Source organism: Apostichopus japonicus, chromosome 12 (genome assembly GCF_037975245.1).
Source record: "Apostichopus japonicus isolate 1M-3 chromosome 12, ASM3797524v1, whole genome shotgun sequence".
Lineage (NCBI taxonomy): Eukaryota > Metazoa > Echinodermata > Holothuroidea > Aspidochirotida > Stichopodidae > Apostichopus > Apostichopus japonicus.
The window spans coordinates 10,819,981-10,842,960 of record NC_092572.1 but is presented as its reverse complement, the minus strand read 5'-3'; the positions used below and the strand labels follow the sequence as shown (position 1 = coordinate 10,842,960).

The 22,980-nt window shown below is 38.9% G+C and overlaps 1 long non-coding RNA gene and 1 pseudogene across 3 annotated transcripts; both read right to left on the bottom strand.

Moving 5' to 3' along the window:
• Positions 1-517: 517 nt before the first annotated feature.
• Positions 518-17,235, bottom strand: LOC139977027 (uncharacterized). 3 transcript variants are annotated; one of them, XR_011796380.1, is made up of 6 exons: positions 17,142-17,235; positions 5,378-5,479; positions 4,366-4,429; positions 3,904-3,972; positions 3,181-3,722; positions 518-2,059 (listed from the first exon to the last, which is right to left on the bottom strand). It is a non-coding gene; the product is annotated as an uncharacterized lncRNA (long non-coding RNA). The 3 variants fall into 3 exon arrangements; XR_011796381.1 differs by lacking the exon at positions 4,366-4,429; XR_011796379.1 differs by lacking the exons at positions 4,366-4,429; positions 5,378-5,479; positions 17,142-17,235 and having other exon boundaries at positions 3,904-4,359.
• A 1,303-nt stretch (positions 17,236-18,538) lies between these two features.
• Positions 18,539-18,615, bottom strand: LOC139978084 (U2 spliceosomal RNA; annotated as a pseudogene).
• Between the last annotated feature and the right edge of the window lie 4,365 nt (positions 18,616-22,980).

The following is a 22,980-nucleotide window of genomic DNA, read 5'->3' as shown; positions in this document are numbered from 1 at the left end:
CACCCCTTTCTTATGGAAACTTCCATACCACGAGAAGAATCTTCTCGAATGTTCTACAGACACAATGGATCTATTTTGGGATAAGCCCTGTAACATGATTCAATAAGATAGTTAAAACTTCTGGTAGGAAAACTGAATCCTCGACCTAGATAAATATATAAGGGGCCTGTAAGGTGTCTGGATGGAGTGTTTTGGTAACATCAAAGAGGCAGTATCACTATTTCATAATATCTCACATTGTAAATGTATTTTGATTACTGACAGTGAAATCATATTTTGAGTTTCTCTAGGTAGAAATTGTCAATAAGACGCCATTGGACTTTATAGTGGTGGGTTATTTCCTTCTTTATTGTCAAAATACTATATAATAAAAACTATAAATATTGTCAAAATACCCATGGACATACTCAACCTCTACAATTTAACCAGCCAAAATCATACCTTACCAATAAGAAAGACACTTGGGTTTGTTTCCTTTTGATGAATTATAATTTGAAAACTTCAAATTTGGTGCAACTCTAGCCTGAACAGGATCATACAGGTCATGTAAACCTGGAAGGTCATGGAATTTTACTTTTGCAATTTCCAGGCCTTGAAAGTCATGGAAAAGGTTAAAGACATTGAAGACTCGCCCCAAACCATGTGCGTCCATCTGAAAAAGTTAACTTTCTGTTTGCAAGTGACGTTTTGTTTGTGTTGCTACAATATGCAGACAGTAATGAAACATGATACCTTGTTATCTTTAGCTGGACCTGAGATGTCCATCACTGTATTTTTATACACTATGCTGTGGGTATTGACCGCAGCTGTATGTACTGACTGTACACTATAGTGTCTAATTACCAATGGTAGCAAGTTGTGTGTGTATTTTCTGGGATCTAACACACCTGTTACACCTCAGACGTTTCTTTTTGCGCGTGTCTTCACACCCTTTAAGCTTGCCTTAAAAGTCATGGATTTTCAGAATTTATGAATAAAATCTAGTATGTAATTTCTATCCAAATATGCAATTGAGAAAGGGGTGTTATTTTTTCTCAGTTATTGAAAATCACATAATTTGTATTATGGTAAAGTCATGGCATGCTGGAGGGTAGAAAGAATGATAACCCTAGCTGAGGATGTCGATCATCTTATACACCAGTCAATGAAATTTCACTTGTTGCATCTATCAATTCATCAAGATGGGTATCATCGTCATCATCCTCTGTGTTTTCAATAGGGATTTCAATCTCCTCAAAAACTGGAATAATTTTCAAGAGAGACAGTGGATAGTACTGTAGCAGGCTCTTCAACTTCAGGTATATCAACTTTGCTATGAAACAAAGTGTACATCCAGGCGCGTAGCCAGGAATTTGCCAAGGGAGGGGCGAAACTGTAGATTCGCCATTGCAAACTATCTAAGCGTAGCGCCACCATGGTTGGCGCGAAGCGTACAAGAAAATTTTGGCTGTAAATGCCTCCCAGATCGCCAGAAATGGCACTTCCCATGCCTTGTAAGTTGCATCTTAGCATTTTCTCTTTTGAAAATACTAAGCGATATCATAAAAAACTTTAAAAATTTTGTAAAAAATATGCTCAGGTGGGAGCGGCTGCCCCCTTCGCCCCCCCCCCCCTTGGCTACGCGCCTGTGTACATCATATGCTCAACCTCACACTTTTTTGATAGAACCAAACATCTTTCACCATGGCTCAGAGAGGCAGCTTGTAGTATTGAAGTTAAATGCTGTACCTTTACATTATAAGTATTAAATATTTGACACATTTCTGACTTAAGCATATTCAATTCCTCAGTACTATGTTGAACCCTGAGGAAGGCATCCACCCATGAGGCACCAATTGGCATACTGAGGGATGGTGTCAACACATGGATGGTCATCTGGAAACAAGCATTCCCAGAGTGATGACTTGACATGGAAAGCCTGCTCAGTCGTGATGTTGTTTGGCAGGCTGCAAGAAGATACCTGAGCAGCAATTGTTGTTGTAGTTGGCAACAGCAGCTTTCAGTGTTGCGGACACCTTCTTCACCTGAATGCATAACCGTTTTGCAATTTTTTGTCCATCTGATATTGGTTCAAAAACAGAGAGATGACAAAAAAAATTAACAATTAGAACTTATGTTAATTTGGTAACTAGACATGGGGCAACCCCTGATTCTCACAGAAATACAAATGAGAGATACATGGCCCTTCAAATACTGAAAGATACAAAAAAGGGGCAAAATTACACATCTTGATACATGACAATGCCATATTGCTTGATCAGGTAAACTAGAAACTGTTTCAACTGATGAACAGACAGAGAATGTTCCATGATTAAGCCAACTGTATATGCTAACAAAGTGCATTACTTGTAATTAAATCTTGTGATGTACATGACAGTTAGTCTTGATATAATTGGAAATGTAACATGTACCAGTATGTTCCTGCTTTCCATGTGTGTCAGTGTGTAGGTGGATATAAGCGTTACTGTTTTCTTGTATTGTTCTATCTATTCACTTATGGGAGCGCTCTACTAAACAAGCACCCTGGTTTTGTTGGAGTGCTTCCTTTAACAATTTTCTCTGTTGTTGATATATTTTGTCACTTAGTTAACTTCTCTGTACTTATATTGTAAAGAAACAAATAAATGAATGTGCCACTATTTAAGTTGTTCACTTATCATCTAGTAACATTAATAAGATATGGATTTAATGCCTGAAATACCTGAATTGATACTTCATTAACAAAGGACAGATAAAATATATAATCCAGTTATTGATGTTCCTGTTCAACATGTTATATTGCTATCTTCTAACACATTTCACATCATCATGTTTGATTACATTAACAAACGGTACATCATTAGGCCATGGCCTGTGAGCATCATCCCAATGAGACGTTGAAATATAAGTTACTGGAATTTTCAAATGTTTACCAAATAGGAAAAGGTGACATATTCTATATAATATGATGTTCTCAACCTCATGATAAAAGCTGTAATTTTTTTAGAGGAACTTTATCAACAGGGTTTTTGTGTAATTACCAACAGAACTGCATGTTCTTACAAAACCAGCTCTTTTAGCAGGACAAAATAGTGTATGAAACTGAAGAAACTCTTGCAAATATGAACAAACTATTGCAGACTGTTTCTGCTTTGTCAATGGTGAGTTTTATTAATGGGGGAGGCATGCAAGACCACCTACCAGCGTATTTACTTTTCATCAAAAGGAGGAGCCATCTATCCACTGCCATAGTATGCATATCAGTGGCGTAGGAAGGTACTTTTGAGTGGGGGGCTGAAGACTGATGGCCGGCCTGGGGGAGGGGTCTAAGGGGAGGGGGTGTCCCCCTCCCCTTTGGAACTTTTTGCATTTCCAGGTAGCCTCAGATGCAATTTGGTGCAATATAGCACACTTCAATACCCACTCCATTTTGTAAACTTAATTTTGTATTTTCACCAGGCCTTAGATGCAATTTGGTGCTCCAAATGAGATTTTTTTTCTCATTTGGAAATGAAAAAGGGGTTTTCTGACTTGCGAAGCGGGGGGGGTGGAATAATACTTCCGCCCCTCCACATTTTTCACTGGGGGGGCTGGCGCCCCCCGGTTCCTACGCCCTTGATGCATATGGTTCAACTCTGAGAGACCTTTTCTGTCCTCTGTTTTCTGTAGAGCTTCTACAAATGAAGCATCATCTCTCCCCCCAACGAGCTCCTGTTTCCATCTGTGTGAGTTGTTCGTTCAAGCTAGTTTAAATGAAAAATAAATGGAACTAATTTGCTGAAGAAATGATATGCTCCGAGCAAAATGTGACATTTTGTATCTAATTTAGCAAATATATCTTTTTTTGGTATGTCACCATGGAAGCTGGTAAGAGCCATTTTCGACCTATCACTAAAACTACGTAATTGTAGAAACTAAACTTACCTCGCAAGTTTTCTCGAAAGAAGCTGCATGTGATGGACTTTTGTTCCTTCTGAATTTGCGAGCTCATCACTGTCAATAGAAAACGAAAATGCGGTTGAAAATAGTTTTAAAAAGCTTTCAATGATGAAAGTCTGCACAGAATCTTAACGAGGCAATCATTGAATGTATTGCATGTACACTATAAAGCAATTTGTGTTTGCATTTGAAACCATATGACCTGTTCCCAAAAGAATAGAACAAAAAGACACTATGATCAACTAGTTGAACATAACTCATCTTTTTATAGTACTTAGCATTGCCTTACAATTTCAATTTAAAAGAATGAGGTAGGATACCATCAACTTACAAAGACACGCCACAAGAGAGCCAGAATTTCATTGACTAAGTGATACCTTGCAAATAAGATAAGCAACTTTGGATAAAGGATTTTCCATGTTGAAAAAAAAGGTGGCAAACACATACCTCATATTATAGTAGGAGAGACAAAGAGCATAAGTTTCTTGTGTGGTCAAGTCAATTCCAGTAGCTGCAAAGCAAGATGACAATATTATTTATCCTGCTTAACATACTCAAGCTGACCTTATCAATAACCATGTGCATGACTGACTAGTTTAGGAAAACTATGTATATATAAATGTTAGCCAAACTTATGGAGAAACGAAATTAGAAATGGAAAGCTTACTGGGAGATATTTTAAAGAAAACTTTTCAAAATGTATGTGGAATATATTGGGTACATTTCTATTTACCATACAGTACCATGAAAGTCCGTTACAATAACTTTTTTTTCTTGAAGGAAGTACAATATATGCACAACACACTTTGGTACTTGATGTGTTTTTGTATATAATTACACCAAAGATATGGCAGGTTTCCAAGAAAATAGTATTTACTGCTGTAATTGTATGCAATATCACAACAACGTTGCTGGTAATGGTGTCAGATAAGCAATCAGATGATACCAATCATTTTCACTCTTTCACAAAAGTCATTGTACCTCAATTAACTGTCATGACAAACCACAAACATAGAATCCTCCTAGTCACGATGTACATATGCAATTGATCCACTTAATTGCTTCAAATTGAATAGTTCCAAACACTAATGACAATCCTACATTACAGTTGGGTAACAATACAAAATTTGTTATATTAAATGTTTCTACAATGTTATGTTTTCTTCAATGTAAACAAGTGTCATATATCCAAACTTCATTTAAAATATTGCACATCTTATTACCTGGAGGAACCCCTTGATCTTTACCTGGACTTTCATACTATTGTACTCCATTCTGTCCAGCTATTAAACTACCTTACCTGGACTGTCCTATTATTACACTCCATTCTGTCCAGCTATTAAACTACCTTACCTGGACTGTCATACTATTGTACTCCATTATGTCCAGCTATTAAACTACCTTACCTGGACTGTCCTATTATTACACTCCATTCTGTCCAGCTATTAAACTACCTTACCTGGACTCTCCTACTATCGTACTCCATTCTGTCCTTGTCTGAGAGCTTCTTCCACTCTTTGCTATTGGCCTGCATCTTCTTCTTCATGAAGAGACGCCGTTCCTAAGACATGCAATGTAAAAAATTTCCATGAAAATACTTGGTTTTGTACTGGCACAAGTAAGATTTTTTTGTCATAAAAGTATATGTCACATGAGAGCAAATAGAAATCACAGACTAATTCTTTCTGATATTCATGTTTTCAGCCTTCATCAGTTTGTGGATAAACTTGGGCTGCTCCCATGAGCCTGCACAGTCACTGATGTTGCTGTAAATTAAGGAAATGACCAACTTGTGGAAACTTGGTTTTAGCAGCCCATTAAATTATTACTTACATTGGTGGTCTTGCCTTGCTGTTTGTCATAGAGAGCCTTCTCTAACTTGTTCAGTAAGGGTTTTGAGGTCGGTTTAAAGTTTGGGTGGGATTTGCTGTACTCTTGGATGGCTTGATGACAACACAAAGAGAGATACCATGAGAATGTTACACATGGGTAAAAAAAATGAATATAACTTCAAGGAAAAAACGTTGGAACTACATAGTATCATGAAATCAAATATCGCATTGTAAAGTGCTATACAAACCAGGAACATTACTTTACAAACATACTAGAATAAATAGCAGTTATCATAAGCAGAATATTTTATGAACAAAAGATCACTAATTATTCTTCTACTTTATTATGGTTATCTCATTAGGTACTCAACAAGTACTTCTATTAGTTAACAAAACCCTTGCAACCTGTTGAGTACAAAACTACTTAAGCATTCACAATTAAGTAATGCAGTACTACATTAACAAATTGGGAAGTGCCTTATATGCCTGCAGCAGGTATTCAAGCCATTTTGCTTGGTGACCACTTTTTTTCACATTGACCCATCCTGGGGACACTCCCAGCAGCAGACATTGTCACCAGGGGTAGCCTAGATACATTATGTGTACAGTGTGTATGTATGTGTACGTATACCTACTTACTCATTTTGTGATCTGACGACCAATTGCAGATCAGACTCGGACTCAGCTCAGTATTGGACACAATGGGCCGGGAGGGGGTTGGGGATGCAGTCAATGGAAAAATACATTTCTGAGCCAGAGAAAAACTGAGATGGGTCTTGTTCATAGTGGCAATTAAGTAATAGCATTGCCTAACTTAAGTAAGTTGCAGTTGGCTTGATAGATTAAGCCAAGACAAAAATAAGTTTCATCACTTATAAGGAGAGTACAGTAGGCCTACTCGATGCCAGTTATTTGTGAAGCATCCTCAACCCTAGTATCGTGAATACAGAGCTACAATCGCACCCAGCAAACTGCACGTTTTTTCGTAGATTTTTGTAGCAGATAAAACTTGTTAGATCCTCTACAAAAACGTAAATGTAGGGTTATAGTGTACCCTGTGTCCTGAGAACCTGCAAAGCCTGATTGAAGACCTCATAAATCATTGTAAAGTTGTATAGAAACAAAAGCTTCGGTTCTCACATTTGTCATGTTTGTTTGAGGCAAAGATAATGTAATGACCAAAACACAGGTTCATGTTGCTATGGTGTTTATTCAGTGGAAAACAAACAACAATAAGAAATAAAACCCTGCAAAGACAAAACAAATGGATCATAAATACAAGATTAAGGTAATTACTTATCATGGATAATTAATGTAAATTAAATGTGCACTGAGAAACAATACATGAGTGACGAAGAGTCATAAACATTGAGTATTGTTCTTACTTAATTGAACATTGTTTCCTTATTCTCAGACGTTGGTCATAGCAAAGTGTAAGTTTAGGGGTTTTCCGTACTGGCGTGCCCTCCCAAAAGTATGATGACTCAGGGGAGAGAAGTATTAAAGATAACGCAGGAACAAAAGATTAACGGTAACTTGAAGGATGTAATAACAATTAACTGGAACAACGGTATACTTGAATAGTTTAACAACAATTAACTAGAACAACGATATACTTGAATAGTTTAACAACAATTAACTAGAACAACGGCTTACTGGAATCATTTAATAACTTAACCAACTAAATATAAAATATAATTTACTTACAAGCTCACTTCCCACATACAGTATAACTCAAACGTACTCACAAGTGTTGGCCGGTCAACCATGCATCCTTATTCACTGCCTCATTCATTCGCTCTCCCAAACATTTTCAAACACACGAAAGTTCTCTCACACCACACGCACACACTCACACAAGTTACACGCACGCAACACAATCAGCGCGCCGCGCCCGATACATTTAAAAACCTCCGTACGTAATTAAGCAGCGATGCATCGATTCAAGCGCACCATAGCCTAACGCTACACTATATACATGTACGCCCACACAAGAATACGCCTATCGTATTAATCGCTCATTTACACTCTTTCCACCTGAAACGCAGACTTCTCCTGAAGTCTAAAAAATAGTCAATCTTTATTAATCGCTCATTTACACTCTTTCCACCTGAAACACAGACTAAACATAGTCACATTCCTCACTACCTAGAAGGTGGTAGGTACTTACAGGGTATGCCTAGACTTAGACAGCCAGTTTGACTCAAAGTCCAAGTTCTCTCTCAAACGGAGCTCGAGTCCGTAACAATTGTAGTAATCGAGATCAGCCACTTCTTATCAAACTCCACCTAAAAGGACTACTTAAAATTAAAAAATTAAAAATTTCATAAATAACCACAACACCGCATGCGTCGTGTATGGGCGCACACATATGAACAGCTCTTCAGGTCTATGGCAAATCTGCATCGATGCATCAGAAATAATCCTATATATATATATAATTTGTAATTTGTCTTGAAAATTGTCACACATTCTGAATAAACTAATCAATGAGCTAATTAAACCCACCCCAGGTCAAAGACAGTGGTGTCCGTACCGATTGCATTAGTTCCAAAACGAGGCGGTGGAACTCCTTTATTACCCCTTTCGGATCTTCTTATTTGAGTAGAATTTGTTATATTCTCAACCGCATTTTCTTGTGGCTTTTTCTCTTCGATCTTCTTGATTGGCCTCCTCCAAGTATATAGTGGATGCATGACTTCTTCTTTTTCTTTTTCTTTCAGGTTGGGGACGTTTAGTTTTCTATCATCATCCGGTTTCATGTCTTCCTGGAAGGTGCACAATTTCAGCTCGTTTCTGTGGATTACTCGTTCCTTTCCTTTTCCATTCTCAGGAAGTATCACATATACTGGTATGTCCGGGTTAGGTTGCTTTGCTACGATGTAGACATTCTCCTCCCACTTATCTTGGATTTTGCATCTCCCCCTGACTTTCCTGTTTCTAACCAAGACTCGTTCTCCCGGGATAAGCAGATGCGTTCTCAGTCTTTGGTTGACTGCTTTCTTCTGTCTCTGTGCCGCTCTGTCCAGATTATCCCTGACATGGTTGAAGGCACTTACGTATTTCCTGTGATGTTCTTGGACCCAACTGTCATATGCTCCAGCAGTTGGTATTGGCTGTTTTTCATCACTTCCTTTTATCATAAAATCCACAGGTAGACGAGCATGCCTACCAAACATCAGAAAGAATGGAGTATAACCAGTTGAAGCATGGACAGTGTTATTGTAGGCATGGATGACTTCTGGAAGATGCTCCGGCCATTTCTGTTTTTGTTCTGGTGGCAGGGTTCCTAGTAAGTTGAGAAGCGTTCTGTTCATCCTTTCGCACTGGCCATTACCGGCAGGGTGATAGGGTGTAGTGTGACATTTCTTGATACCATACATAGAACAAAGTTCTTGTATGGTGTTTGCTTCAAAATTTGGTCCCTGATCACTCAGTAACCTGGCTGGACAACCATAAATCTGGAAACAGTGCTTCCACAATGCTCTGGCTGTTGTCTTTGCAGTGGTATCTTTCGTTGGGACTGTTATGGCATATTTTGTAAACAGGTCGGTCATTACCAAAACGGTTTCTCTTCCACATGTGGATCTTTCCAGGGTCAAGAAGTCCACTGCAAGGGTTTGAAACGGTGCTGATGTTTGTATCGGAACCATCGGCTCTTTCTGTTGCGATGATGTCACTTTCCTCAGGCAACATCTCTTACAACTTTTACACCTCTGTTGGATATCTGTAAACATCTGTGGCCAGTAAAACCTTTTGCACACTTGCTTGAATGTTCTATCTGCACCAAGATGGCCAGCCAAGTCATGAAGTTGTTGGAATATTTGTTCTCTCAATTCGAATGGAACAACCAGTTGCAAATTTGGTTCACTTCCCCTGTTGTCCTTGACACTCCTGTAAAGTACACCTTCCTTCGTCACCATTCTGTCCCATTCTCGCATGAGTGTTTTCATTTCCTTACTATCGTTGTCCCAGTTCTGTGGTTTGCTTCCTTCATTTAACGCCTCGATTACTACTTTCAGCTCGTTTTGTGCCAACTGTTTTTCAAGCATCTCAGTGTTCGAGAACCCGGGAAGTGTTGTTGTCCCTTCTCGAACATTTGTGGTGTTCATGCTCGGCGTTCTTATCGCAGAGCAGTAGGCCTTCACAACATTACAGCATACTGTTATCGGATCCTGTCCTTTTGGCGGGTTTTCTTTTCTTGACAATGCATCAGCATTGCCGTTGTCTTTGCCGGGTCTGTACACAATGTTAAAATTGTATGACGAAAGGCGTGCTGTCCACCGCATCTCGGTTGTATTTAGGTGTGCCTTCTTCAAATAGACCAGTGGATTGTGGTCTGTATAGACTGTAAACTGGGATCCATACAAGTAGTCTCTGAACTTTTCTGTCACTGCCCATGTAAGCGCTAAAAGTTCTAACTTGAATGCTGAGTAGTTAGAATCATTCCTCTCAGCGGGTCTTAGTGTACGACTTGCAAAAGCTATCACTTTCTCTTGCCCGTCGCTCACCTGTGATAATACTGCTCCGAGTCCCTGGGCGCTTGCATCTGTGTGTACTATAAATGGTTTGGTGTAATCTGGATATGCTAGGACAGGTGCAGTTGTTAAGGACTTCCTTGAGTTTTTCGAAGGCCTCTTGCTGTTTACTCAACCATTGAAAGGAATTTTGTTTTGGTGTTACTTCCTTTCCGCTTTTCTTTGTTGTGGCACCCACCAAATCGTACAACCCAGCAAAAAATGTACCCTAATTTTACCGGGGTAAACTATGGTAAATGTGTGGTAAATAGGGTAAATGTGTGGTAAAATTGTGGTAAAATCAACTGCGGTACATTTACCGCAGTTTTACCATGGTATTACCGCGGTAAAAGTGCGGTACATTTACCGCGGTAAATTTACCGCAGTTTTACCATGATATTACCGCGGTATAAGTAGGGTAAAAGTGCGGTACATTTACTACGGTAAATTTACTGCAGTTTTACCATGGTATTACCGCGGTAAAAGTGTGGTACATTTACTACGGTAAATTTACCACAATTTTACCATGGTATTACCGCGGTAAAAGGAGGGTAAAAGTGTGGTTCATTTACTGCGGTAAATTTACCGCAGTTTTACCATGATATAACCGCAGTATAAGTAGGGTAAAAGTGCGGTACATTTACTACGGTAAATTAACCACAGTTTTACCATGGTATTACCGTGGTAAAAGTAGGGTAAAAGTGTGGTACATTTACTACGGTAAATTTACCATAGTTTTACCATGATATTACTGTAGTAAAAGTAGGGTAAGTTTATATGGTACATAAACTACATATGTGAAATTCCTACAATTGTGCCATGATTAACCACAGTAAAAATAGGGTAAAACTATACGGTGCAATTATACTATGGTAAATTTACCATAATTGTACCACAGTAGAACATATATGGGTCACACTATGAAACATGATGGTACATTTACAGCAATTTTTCCATGATTTTGTCCCATATTTTTGCAATACTGATATGACAAACCTTTTGTTCTACTCATATCTTAATGTTGGCAATATAAATTACCTGTGGATATGAGTTGAATAAAGAAGAGAGACAAACTGCTATTCTTATATGTTATAGTATGCATCTCTTTTCCTAAAAAAAAACAAGCAGAGGATAGATACATAGAGAATTCCTTCATGGAATCCCTGATATATTTGAGAGGAGACAACAATTAATTCTTTTTTCATTATTAGGGAGAACCTAAAAGCCTTTAAAATGAAAAAAAGAACTATATAAACTAGCACACATAAGGCATAGGTTCTGTGCCTCAACACTGTGGCACACAAAAATTGACCAATAAGTGTCCTCAGATTTGGGTATTCTCTGTCAGGTCCAATAAATGACTTGACAAGTCTATGTAATTATGTTCAGAGTAGAGCGGTGAGGTGGCAGAACGGGAGAGTGCACGTCTGCAGTACCTGAAAAGAGAAGGCGAAATTCGCCGGTGTCCTTCCACGCACAAAAAACATGGAGCCTCAATAATTACCGACTAAGGATTTCCTTAGTTTGCTGAAGCACCTTCGGGTGGAAGCAGAACACGAGGTGTATCGTATCGTATCGTATCCTGTTCAGAGTACTCTTTCCATTTAAAACAAGTCTTTGAGGACAATAAGAGATCAAAAGTCCAATCTGGACTACCAATCAAGTCAAAAGAAGAGAGTCAGGAATCATACCAGCTTGGGTAAATGAGATTCAACAAAGCTTTCTCATGTGTGAAACCTCCATGGATTTGATGAATTAAAAACTGATGCATTCTACAACTGAGGACTTATATGTCAGGCATACAACCATTACAATAAGGGTAACGGCATATAGCCAGATCATAATACAGTACACTGATGGGTGAAATTCAAAGGAATATATGGTGTACATGCTAATTGAAATAAGGACAAAATCATGCTCAATGTAAGGTAAAACTGTCCTGCAATTAGTGTAAAATCATGGTAAACTGAGGTAAAACTAAGGTAAAAGCGTAGTAAATCTACGGTAAAATTGGGGTAAAATGTGGTAAGGGCGTGGTAAAAGTATGGTAAATTGAGGTAAAACTAAGGTAAAAGCGTGGTAAATCTACGGTAAAATTGGGGTAAAAGAACGGTAAACTGTGGTAAAAGCGTGGTAAATATACGGTAAAATTGGGGTAAAAGAACGGTAAAACTGTGGTAAATTTGGGGTAAAAGCGTAGTAAAAGTGTAGTAAAAGCGCGGTAAAAGTATGGTAACACCGTGGTAAAGTGCGGTAAAATTGGGGTAAAAGTGAGGTAAAACCATGGTAAATTTGTGGTAATTTACTGCGGTAAACCGCGGTTTACCACGTCCATAGGGCCAAAACACCGCGGTAATGTACAACAAATTTATCGTGTTTTTACCCTGGTTTTACCGGGGTAAAAGTGTGGTATGTTACCGCGGTAAATTTGAGGTAAATTTTTTCCTGGGAATGGACCAGCGATTTTGGAAAAACCCTTAATGAACCGCCTATAATATCCTGCCAGTCCAAGAAAGCTCCTTACCTCCTTTGCATTCCGTGGTGCTTCCCATTTCTCCACAACTGCTGTTTTCTCTGGGTCTGTTGCAATACCCTTGGAGGACACAACATGACCTACTGTAGGTAGCCAATTTCTTCTTGGAAAAGATGACATTTTGATGGTTTTATTTTCAGTCCATGCTTCTCCAGTCGTTGAAAAACTTCGTCTAATCTTTGCAAATGGGTTTCAAAGTTCCTGGAGAATACAATGATGTCATCAATATAGATCAACAGGGTTTCGTAATGTAGATCCCCCAGGCAACTCTCCATATAGCGCTGGAAAGTTGCAGGTGCATTTGTGAGACCAAACGGCATTTGAGTAAATTCATATAAACCCATGGGAGTTGTGAAAGCTGTTTTCTCTTCATCACTGGGGTGCATTGCTATTTGCCAATAACCACTCGCCAGGTCTAGTGTGGAGAAATATTGGGCATTATTCAGTGCATCAAGAGCCTCTTCAATTCTCGGCAAAGGGTGGGCATCTTTCCTGGCCTTGGCGTTCAACTTTCTGTAATCCACACAAAATCTTAATGAACCATCCTTCTTCTTTACTATCACTATTGGTGCTGCCCAAGGACTGTGACTTTCTTTAATTACTCCGTGCTCTAGCATATCTCGAATGTGCTGTTTGACTTCTTGATACATCTGTGGGGGAATGCGCCTATGTCTTTCTTTGATCGGTGGGGTATCACCTGTTGATATTCTGTGTTGGATGGTGGTGGCATGTCCCAAGTCAGCTGATCCTGTTGAAAACACTCCTCTGTGTCGATGTAATAGTTCATGCAGTTGCATTTCCTGGTTTGGAGTTAAAATTGCACTATTTATGTCAATGTCCTTGCTCTGGGGTGCTACGGTTGCCTGCTGCAGATTAATTCCTACCTCCACTGTGTCTTCATCGATAAATTCAAGATCTGTATGGGACGTTGTATCAATGTCTTGATTTTCAATCTTGAAAAGTTTCCCGAGTTTCATTGAGCCATGAAGTTTCACCTCGTATGGATTTGCATTCATTACTCTGACCGGTATGTTACCATCCTTGACCTCAGCAAGCGATTTTGCGATCTTGACATTTCTCGGCAGGTTCCTTTGTTCCATTGGTTCGATCATGGCAATGTAACTCTTGCCTTTTCCCAGTTGCCTGCATTTCCCTGTAATGATTAACTCACTTCTTGCTGGGATAACGACATAGTTATGCACTGCTGGACGCACAAAGCCAACTTGCCCATCTTTGCCTGCAAAGTTACAATCTTCTTCCACTGCCTTGAAAATCTGTTGTACTTTTGGTTCTACCCCATTCATGGTCTGTAAGTATCCTTGACCTAGACTGCTGAAAAGCCTCTGTTGTAAATGCCTGATAACATTCAAACCTAGTAAGCATGGTGTCTGTGGTGTAGTTGATTCCTTTACAATTAAAATTCCAGTCTTTGGTAAGTCAATGCCCATCACTTTCACGCCAACCTCCATATAAGCTGAATATGGAAGTGACAGTCCATTTGCCGCTTTTAGTTTCAGCCAGGTGATGTCTTCTTTGGGCCTTTTTGAATCTCTGAAGTGTCTGTTTGCATATTTTTCATCAATTGTTGTGACTTGCGATCCGGTGTCTAGAACGCATTTCGTTTTGACGCCCGCAATTTCTATATACATTGTCACATAGTCTCCTACAAAGTTCTGCTCATCATGTTTATGATCCTGTTGAGCACTGGACCCTTGTTGCAAACATTTAAATTCCATTGTTTGGTCCTCAACAATGGACTCAACTAGTTTAAATGATGTGTCGTGGGTGCTTGTTGTCTGCTATCTCCGGTTGGGTATCGGTTTCTGGATCTATATTGATCGTTGGGATAGTATCTTGGTCTAGGCGGTATCATTGGTCTGCTGAGTCTGGATGAATCCCTTGGCTGATGATAATGTCCGGTAGGACAATTTCTGGCAAAATGCCCCTTTTCTTGGCAGGTCCAGCAGGTAATATCAAGGTGTCTGTGCTGCGGCTGATTTGATGCATTTTGCAAACCATGCATCTCTGTCACTTGTTGTTGAATAGAGGTCAGTCCCAGTCTTATTTCTTTAATTTCTTCCCACAAGATCTTTCTTTCCTGGTCATCTCTCTCCTTCTGTGTTCTGTCAATGCTAGATGTCTTTTGTAGGTTTACCAGCGCCATCGTCTCTTCATTTACGGACAGTTCGCTTTCAATGGCGATGCTTTCGTTCTTTAGTTCGGAAAAAGTCACAGTGGGTTTTTTTCTTATCTCTCTTTTCATCTCCGAACGAATGGAGGGGCTCCTGATGCCTTCCACAAATTTATCCCGTAGCATGTTTTCTTGTACTAACTCTGGCGACCGGCCTTTAACCTTCTTTCCAACATTTGGAGTGTTAGAGCATAGTTCCTAATGCTCTCGCTCCGTTCTTGCGTCAAGGCATAAAACTTTGCCAGCAAACTTGTAACTGGAGTTTTATCCCCGTATATATCGCGTAATATATCCAGCATCTCTTTAGCCGTGATCCCCCCTCCCATAACCAGGATCTCTCTACGCGCTTCCCCACCCAGGTATCGCAATAAAATAATTGATTTGTGGTCTTCTGGAGTATTCCACGTTTTCCATGCCATCTTCAACTCTAATTCCCAGTCCCCAAAAGAAATGTCATTTGCATTCCCCTTGAAAACTGGAATTTTTACGTCCATCGGGACGTATGACAGGGGCATGATAATGCGGTCACCACTGTCTTCAGGGGGGCCGCTAGGGGAATTTTCCATTTCCGTTTAATTCCTTTTAATATGATTTAATAATTTAATACGATATTGAAATAAAGTCTTGAATAAAATTTGCTAACAACTTTACTTGTTTACTTTTCTTTTAACTAAAATTACGTACGTGCCTCTGCGAAATCTTTAAAACTAAGCCAGTACTCCAACACTTCTGACACCAATGTAAGTTTAGGGGTTTTCCGTACTGGCGTGCCCTCCCAAAAGTATGATGACTCAGGGGAGAGAAGTATTAAAGATAACGCAGGAACAAAAGATTAACGGTAACTTGAAGGATGTAATAACAATTAACTGGAACAACGGTATACTTGAATAGTTTAACAACAATTAACTAGAACAACGATATACTTGAATAGTTTAACAACAATTAACTAGAACAACGGCTTACTGGAATCATTTAATAACTTAACCAACTAAATATAAAATATAATTTACTTACAAGCTCACTTCCCACATACAGTATAACTCAAACGTACTCACAAGTGTTGGCCGGTCAACCATGCATCCTTATTCACTGCCTCATTCATTCGCTCTCCCAAACATTTTCAAACACACGAAAGTTCTCTCACACCACACGCACACACTCACACAAGTTACACGCACGCAACACAATCAGCGCGCCGCGCCCGATACATTTAAAAACCTCCGTACGTAATTAAGCAGCGATGCATCGATTCAAGCGCACCATAGCCTAACGCTACACTATATACATGTACGCCCACACAAGAATACGCCTATCGTATTAATCGCTCATTTACAAAAGCACTAAATGAATCCAACAATCTCAATTACTTCAACAAAAGAATTAAAACAAATCACTTTAGGAAATAAAAAGAATAATATATTAGGTGTATACATGTCATGCGACCAACTTCATGTTATCAATTGGGTTGCTAAGGAGATTATAGAACTCTCAGGTCTGCTATTACATTTTAATACTAATTTACACCTTCACCCATCTCCAGGAAACATGGTTATTACAACGTTTGATCATCCATCACTGACTATGATAATGACGAAAGGGATAGGTACAAGCTTAATCAATACAAAGTGGCTATTGTTACGACTAGTCGTAACAATAATTCCCGACTACGCATGCGCAGTTGCTATTTTCATGACCAGGAGTACTATTTTTACGACGAGGAGAAACAATAATTTCCGGTTAGGGTTAGGGTAAAGGTTAGGATTGAGGTTTAGGGTTATGTTTAGGGTTAGGGTTACCCCTACTACATGCGCAGTTGCTTTATTTACTTTACTGCGCTTGAATTTGCCTTTGTCGTAAGAATAGTTTATAAATAATTGTTACGACTCGTCGTAAGAATAGCCACGGCCTAATCAATAGTATACAACTTAGCAAACACATAACGGTCGATGTAGTGCACATTGTTACAAGGATATAACTTCAAAGCCAAGGCCCCACAACACACGTGCGTTAGGATAGCACGGTGGTGAATGGCGATCTACGGTGACAGGCAAGTTACTTCAGTTACTTAATTGACAGCAATTTCGACATCAAATACACTCTTCACTACTCTGCAATTAAATCCTATCACACAATCACGAATGAAAGCTTACCCTGAATATAATTCGATCTTGTTATGTAAAAGAATGGCTCCGTAAAAAGAATGATCAGACCATTCACAAAATTTAGTTGTTGTAGTAACAAAATTGATTCTCTTAAAAAAGTAGTAAAGTAAAATAGATGGCGTTCGTCACCTTTTGCCAAGTCCATCGATAAGGGTTACCACTATTACACCATGCAAGAATCTACACCGAAAATTAACCAGAAATCGATTAAGAGTTGCTTGACCTATGGGTCAATCCATGCCAAATCAACAGATTTTTGGGTCGATTCCACGTCTACCCTCTCAGAATCGCCTGAAATTGATATGGTGTCTTGCCATATGTCTAAAAGGATGAAAGTGGGCCAAAAAAAATTGAAAACTTTTTGGTTGCTAGGATACGACCCCGCATAGCAACCAAATCCAGATTGCATTTTAAGAGCCCTAAATTTGTGTCAAGTTTGGAGGCATCTTTTGCATAAATGTAAAGTATTTTATGTCTGATATTGCAGATGTTGTGGAAGACATGTGACCTGTCTTCCAATTTAGCTAATTTTGAGGAAAATTTACATTCTCAATTTTTCGTAACAAGTAATTAAAATGGCAGAAAATGAGATAAGGGCCTAGCTGGCCCTACTTTGAGTGTGCTCTATATTCACAAGCAAAAGCATGTTTGAGTTTTAATTTGCATAGGATCCTTGTCCAGTGGTAGTTGTACGGGAAAAGTGCGAAAAAAAGTCAAGCGGGTCGTACGTTTTTAAAGAAAAATTGAAATTTACCCACAGGCACAAATTGGACCCCCAGTTAGGGCCAGAAGTAAGATTTCTTAAGTTTAAGGGCGCTGTTCGTAAAACGTACGGCACACACTCGCTCGCCGTCGGGCCCTTGCATATTCGACTAGGCCCATCATGATTCATTGACTGAATACATTTTGAATTTATGATTATAAAACTAAAAGTATCGCAACTCCGATAGTACACAAACAACTCGTACATATGTACATCGGCTACATGTATACAATTACAAATGCACTGTGTTTTACTGTGTTGTATACTATACACAGTCCAATAGGCTACATTATACATGTCTTGTATAGAGCGGAGTAAAGCAAGTAAACAAACGATCGAGGACTGCCTATAATGGGCGCAGTAGTTGGGAATAGTTGCTTAATTGTGTTAAGATTACTATATACTTTCGTTCATATATCCCTACCAAAAGTTCTGGAAAGTTGCTAATGTGAATACCTTGAATTTGTTCGTGTTGATCATATTGATATCGATAGAGTATGGAGGTACTTTGTAAGAAAAAGTCACCCAGGAAAGAACCTGGGCACGAAAACCAAACTACCAAACGACTGATCCGCTCTCAGCCATAGTCCCCTTGCATCGGAACTGTGACTGTGTGATCATCGTCGGGTGTGCATCACCATTCCCCTCGAGAGGGAACAGATACTACACATGATCTTAGCCAAAAGGCCGAGAAGCGATAGAGTATGGAGGTATCTATGTTGAATACTACAGTGTATCACTTGCTCGCGGCCGAATATTTTTTTCCCAAACTGAACTGACACTGAAATTATTTCCTCGATTCTGATTGGCTCTCAGCGAGCCAATAGGTTTCCGTATAAGTTTCCGTACGTATAGGCAAAGATATTTTTAGGTTATAAGGCTTTATACAACACCTAATTATATTCCGGCCATTTGATTGGTCAATTGCTCGTCGATTGCATGCAAAATCCGCTCTATTGCACTCTACGCCCCTTTTCATAAAAGTTAAGAACATTCTTATCTAGGACTTAAGAAGAATAATCTTTCTTAAGTCTGTTATTGTTCTTAACTTTAAGAACATTCTTATCTTCTATTTCATAAAGCAACTTAAGGAGAATTCATTCTTATCTTTGTCCTGAAATCGTTCTTAAGTGTCCCATGTTGTAGTGAAATGTATTTTGCGTGTTTTCGTATTGTTGTCTGTTACATAACATTTGGTAGGCCTAACTTTGTTTGACCATACCTCAAATTATACAGATTCAGCTGCATAATTATTCGCTCATGTTTGAACGAGGACCTTGCGTGATTGGCTTGTTGAACCCTTGTGATTTGTGTTACGTAATAAGTCCTTTTCAATGTCCTTTGATATATATACATTATATTGGGCGCACACGGAAAAAAAGGACTACTGGCGTTGGTTGCGTCTAGCCAGAATACGTAATTTATATCTAAGATCTGAGATCCGAAACAGCCATGGAAAGTAATGCCACGTTATGCAGTTCGTAATAGTGGTTTCTGGAAGTTCTCGACGTTAAAGGGCTAAAGAGGTATTTTGGTGTTTATATATTATAAGTTAAATGCTTTCTTCATGTGTATTTGCTGGTTCATGTTTGTGCAATAGTGAAATTTGTGTAGTTTTATTTGTGCCAAAAAACAAACTATAAAAATGTTGTTTTTAGTACTGTAAGTTTTCTATTTTTTGTATTTCGATAGTTTTACGGAGTTATGGAGTCATATACGAATGCGAAGAAATAAATTGCGGGGACTTCACTCTTGTTTGAAACCGTTCGTCATATTTCGTCTCGCCACGACCGTTACAGTAAAACTCTTGGATGGGACTTCCGTGCGTCTTCCAGGGAATCTTTGTTCGTATACATTTTATCGGCGTGGAAATCTTCGGGAACTTCATTCTATCACCATCTTCGACTAGCTCTACATTATTTGCAGCCAAACTACGGCAGACGTGTCACGGCCTCCATATTCATCCATCGGTATAGTTAAAATTTACCAGTTTGAACGACGTTCTGGCTATACCATAAAACAGGTATTTGTTATTTTGAGGAACTGTTGAAGTAGGTTGCTATCTTCGTATCGTTGACCATTAACAAGCAATATGCAGCCAGTTCTGCGATGTTCCAGGCCTGTAGCCATGTAACCCTTCGTTACTATTACCGCAAAGACCGGTGTCGTTACTCTCTGAACTTTACAGAATTATAAGGTATAATGGTTGCAATGTAAAGGCTTAGTATTGATATATATATATATTTTTGATATCCGTTTTATATCTTTCTATCTGTTTCATACCGTTAGTTTTGTGTCGTGACAGTCTAGTCTATGTAGGACTGTATGAATATTGATATCGTTGTATAGTAGTAAAATAGTGTTAGGTTTGGTAGCCTTGATTTTATAACTGTGTTATGAGTGACTGTGTGTTCGGTCCTATCATCATATGGTATTTTGAGTTGAACCTTTAACAATTCAGTATGCCGATAATGAGGGCACGGTTTCTGTAGACCAAACGTCTGGGTTTAATACTCGTCAAAGGATTTTCAGTATCAGTTGGGTCAAAAGGAGCAAAGATTTAGAGGCATAATCTCTAAGTGGCATAAACATGTGTTAACGATAGAAATGCCTTCTTTCTGAAAGGAGCAATTTTGTAGATGTTAAGGCCGAACGTGATGTTGTAAAACTATGGCAGATTTGTCTAATGTGTACATCGAAGTTGAGAATTTGCTTTCGACCGTTGATCAAATGGGTTCTAAACACAAAGTGGCTATTCTTACGACTAGTCGTAACAATAATTCCCTTTTGCGCATGCGCAGTTGCTAATTTTATGACTAGGAGTACTATTTTTACGACCAGGAGTAACAATAATATCCGGTTAGGGTTAGGTTCAGGGTTAGGGTTGGATTGAGGGTTACAGTTAGGGTTACCCCTACTACATGCACAGTTGCTTTATTTACTTTGAATTCGCATGAATTCGCCGATGTTGTAAGAATAGTTTATAAATAATTGTTACGACTAGTGGTAAGGATAGCCTCGGCCTTCTAAATATTCAATTTTTGAGGCAATAGAATTATAACACTCTAATCTAATAAAGAGGGCTTCTGAGTATATTCATTCTATAACTAGCCAAGACTCCAAGTTCAAAATCATCAGTGTCGGCAAAATTTCATTCTTCTACGAAAGATGAAATTGTAACAACAATTGCAGCCCATGATGCCAAACTGAAACAAATAGAAATGAAGGCAAAATTTGAGGTCCAGCAATTAGAGTTAAGGGCAAAACATGAAGCTGAATTGCAAAGGTCAGAATTATCCATAGCTAAGGTAAAATTGGATGCAATTGAAGAACAGGGTTCAGGGCACATGGATTTCCCAGAAGATAGTCTTAAATATGCTCGAAATTATGTTGAAACCCTGGGTGATGTTAATTACCCACAGGATAGGTAGCACCTACCATATGAGGCAAATTTAGAGCAACCCGTACTAAGACAAGGCGTCACTAAATCTAATGTTCCCATAACAGGTGGAAACAATGAGCAGCCTACGGCAACCCGTGCCAACCTAGGTAATTTGACTAATGATTTTTTGTATCAAGTATCTCTAAATAGACTTCCAGTTCCAGAACCTGAAATATTTAGTGGTGACCCGTTACAGTATCCTGGCTGGAAGTGTGCTATTGATTTATTGTTAGAGAATAAGGACATACCCCCTTCTGAGAAAATATACTATCTTAAACAGTACCTTAGTGGTCCACCAAAAGATGCATTGGAGGGCTATTTCTTGGTTCCTTCTGATTCCACCTATATAGAGGTACGAAAACTTCTTGACGATACAGTAGATATGGTAATAATTTAGCAATCGCAGATGCAATTAAATCTAAACTTGAAGGGTGGCCTAACATCCAACCTAATGAGGACTTGCACTTCGCAAGTTTGCAGACTTCCTAGGCCAGTGCGAGTTGTCATTATGAGCATACCACTAAGTTTGTCGTCATGATGCCAGTAAAATAATGCCAAGTCTACTTCTGAATGGGAACATTCAAGTTTGTTAAGTTCATCTCGAACGCTGAAATACCAGTTTCTAGAAGCATCATTTAAACCATAAACACACTTCCTTAATTTCCACATTTTGCCATGAGCATTCGCCCCTTTAGGTGGTCTTAGAAACATCTCAGTTGATCTCATTACCTTGTAGAAAAGCAGCTTTGATATCAATGGAATGACATCTCCAGGAGTGTGTGGATGCAAGTGCAAGGAAAACCTTTAAAGTCTCTTTTGAAACTGTTGGAGAGTCAGCTTGTACACATTTTTGCTCCTCAAAACCACGTGCCACAAGTCTGGCTTTAGCAATCTTCTTACCATCAACTGACTTCTCTGTTATCACTCATCTAGTTGAGATTACTGGCTGTCCAGTCCTCTATTTCTTTATACACCTGAAATTTCGTCCAATTTGATAGCTCCTCATTTTTAGCCAATTTAACTTCTGCCTCTTCATGCCTGTGAACTGGTATGAAAACTACATTAGCCTCTTCCCTGGAGCTAGAAATGTCTGTCTCATTTGAACTGTCTTCTATTAGCTTCCAGTCTTCCACATCCATTTTCAAAATCAAGTTCTTGAATATCTGAACCATCTTTATTCTTCACATAAAACCAGTTACGGTATTTTCCAGTGTCCTTTCCTGATCTCCTTACAACCTCACATTCAATCCATGTGTCTTTACTTGTTGGTAAGTATGTGATATTCTGTTTCACCTTTGGTAGTGTTTGAACAGAGTGTATTCTGTTCCTCTGGTAAACTTGATGTTGATTTCTGGTAGCATCTCTTTCCTCATTATCATCACCTGTAACAGTTCGAAGAATGTCAACATTATCATAGCTTCCTCCACTGTTGGATTAACAGGCATGTCTTCAACTCCACCCTTTGATTCATGTTGAGAACCATCATCATTCCCTTCGTTAGGTAACTCATGCCTGAGATCACTTTCAGATGATTTGTTGAACTCTTTACCAACTCTTGTTAATCTGCAGGGATGCATCCTTACATATACACTACCATGGCGAACGAATACCACCTTACCATC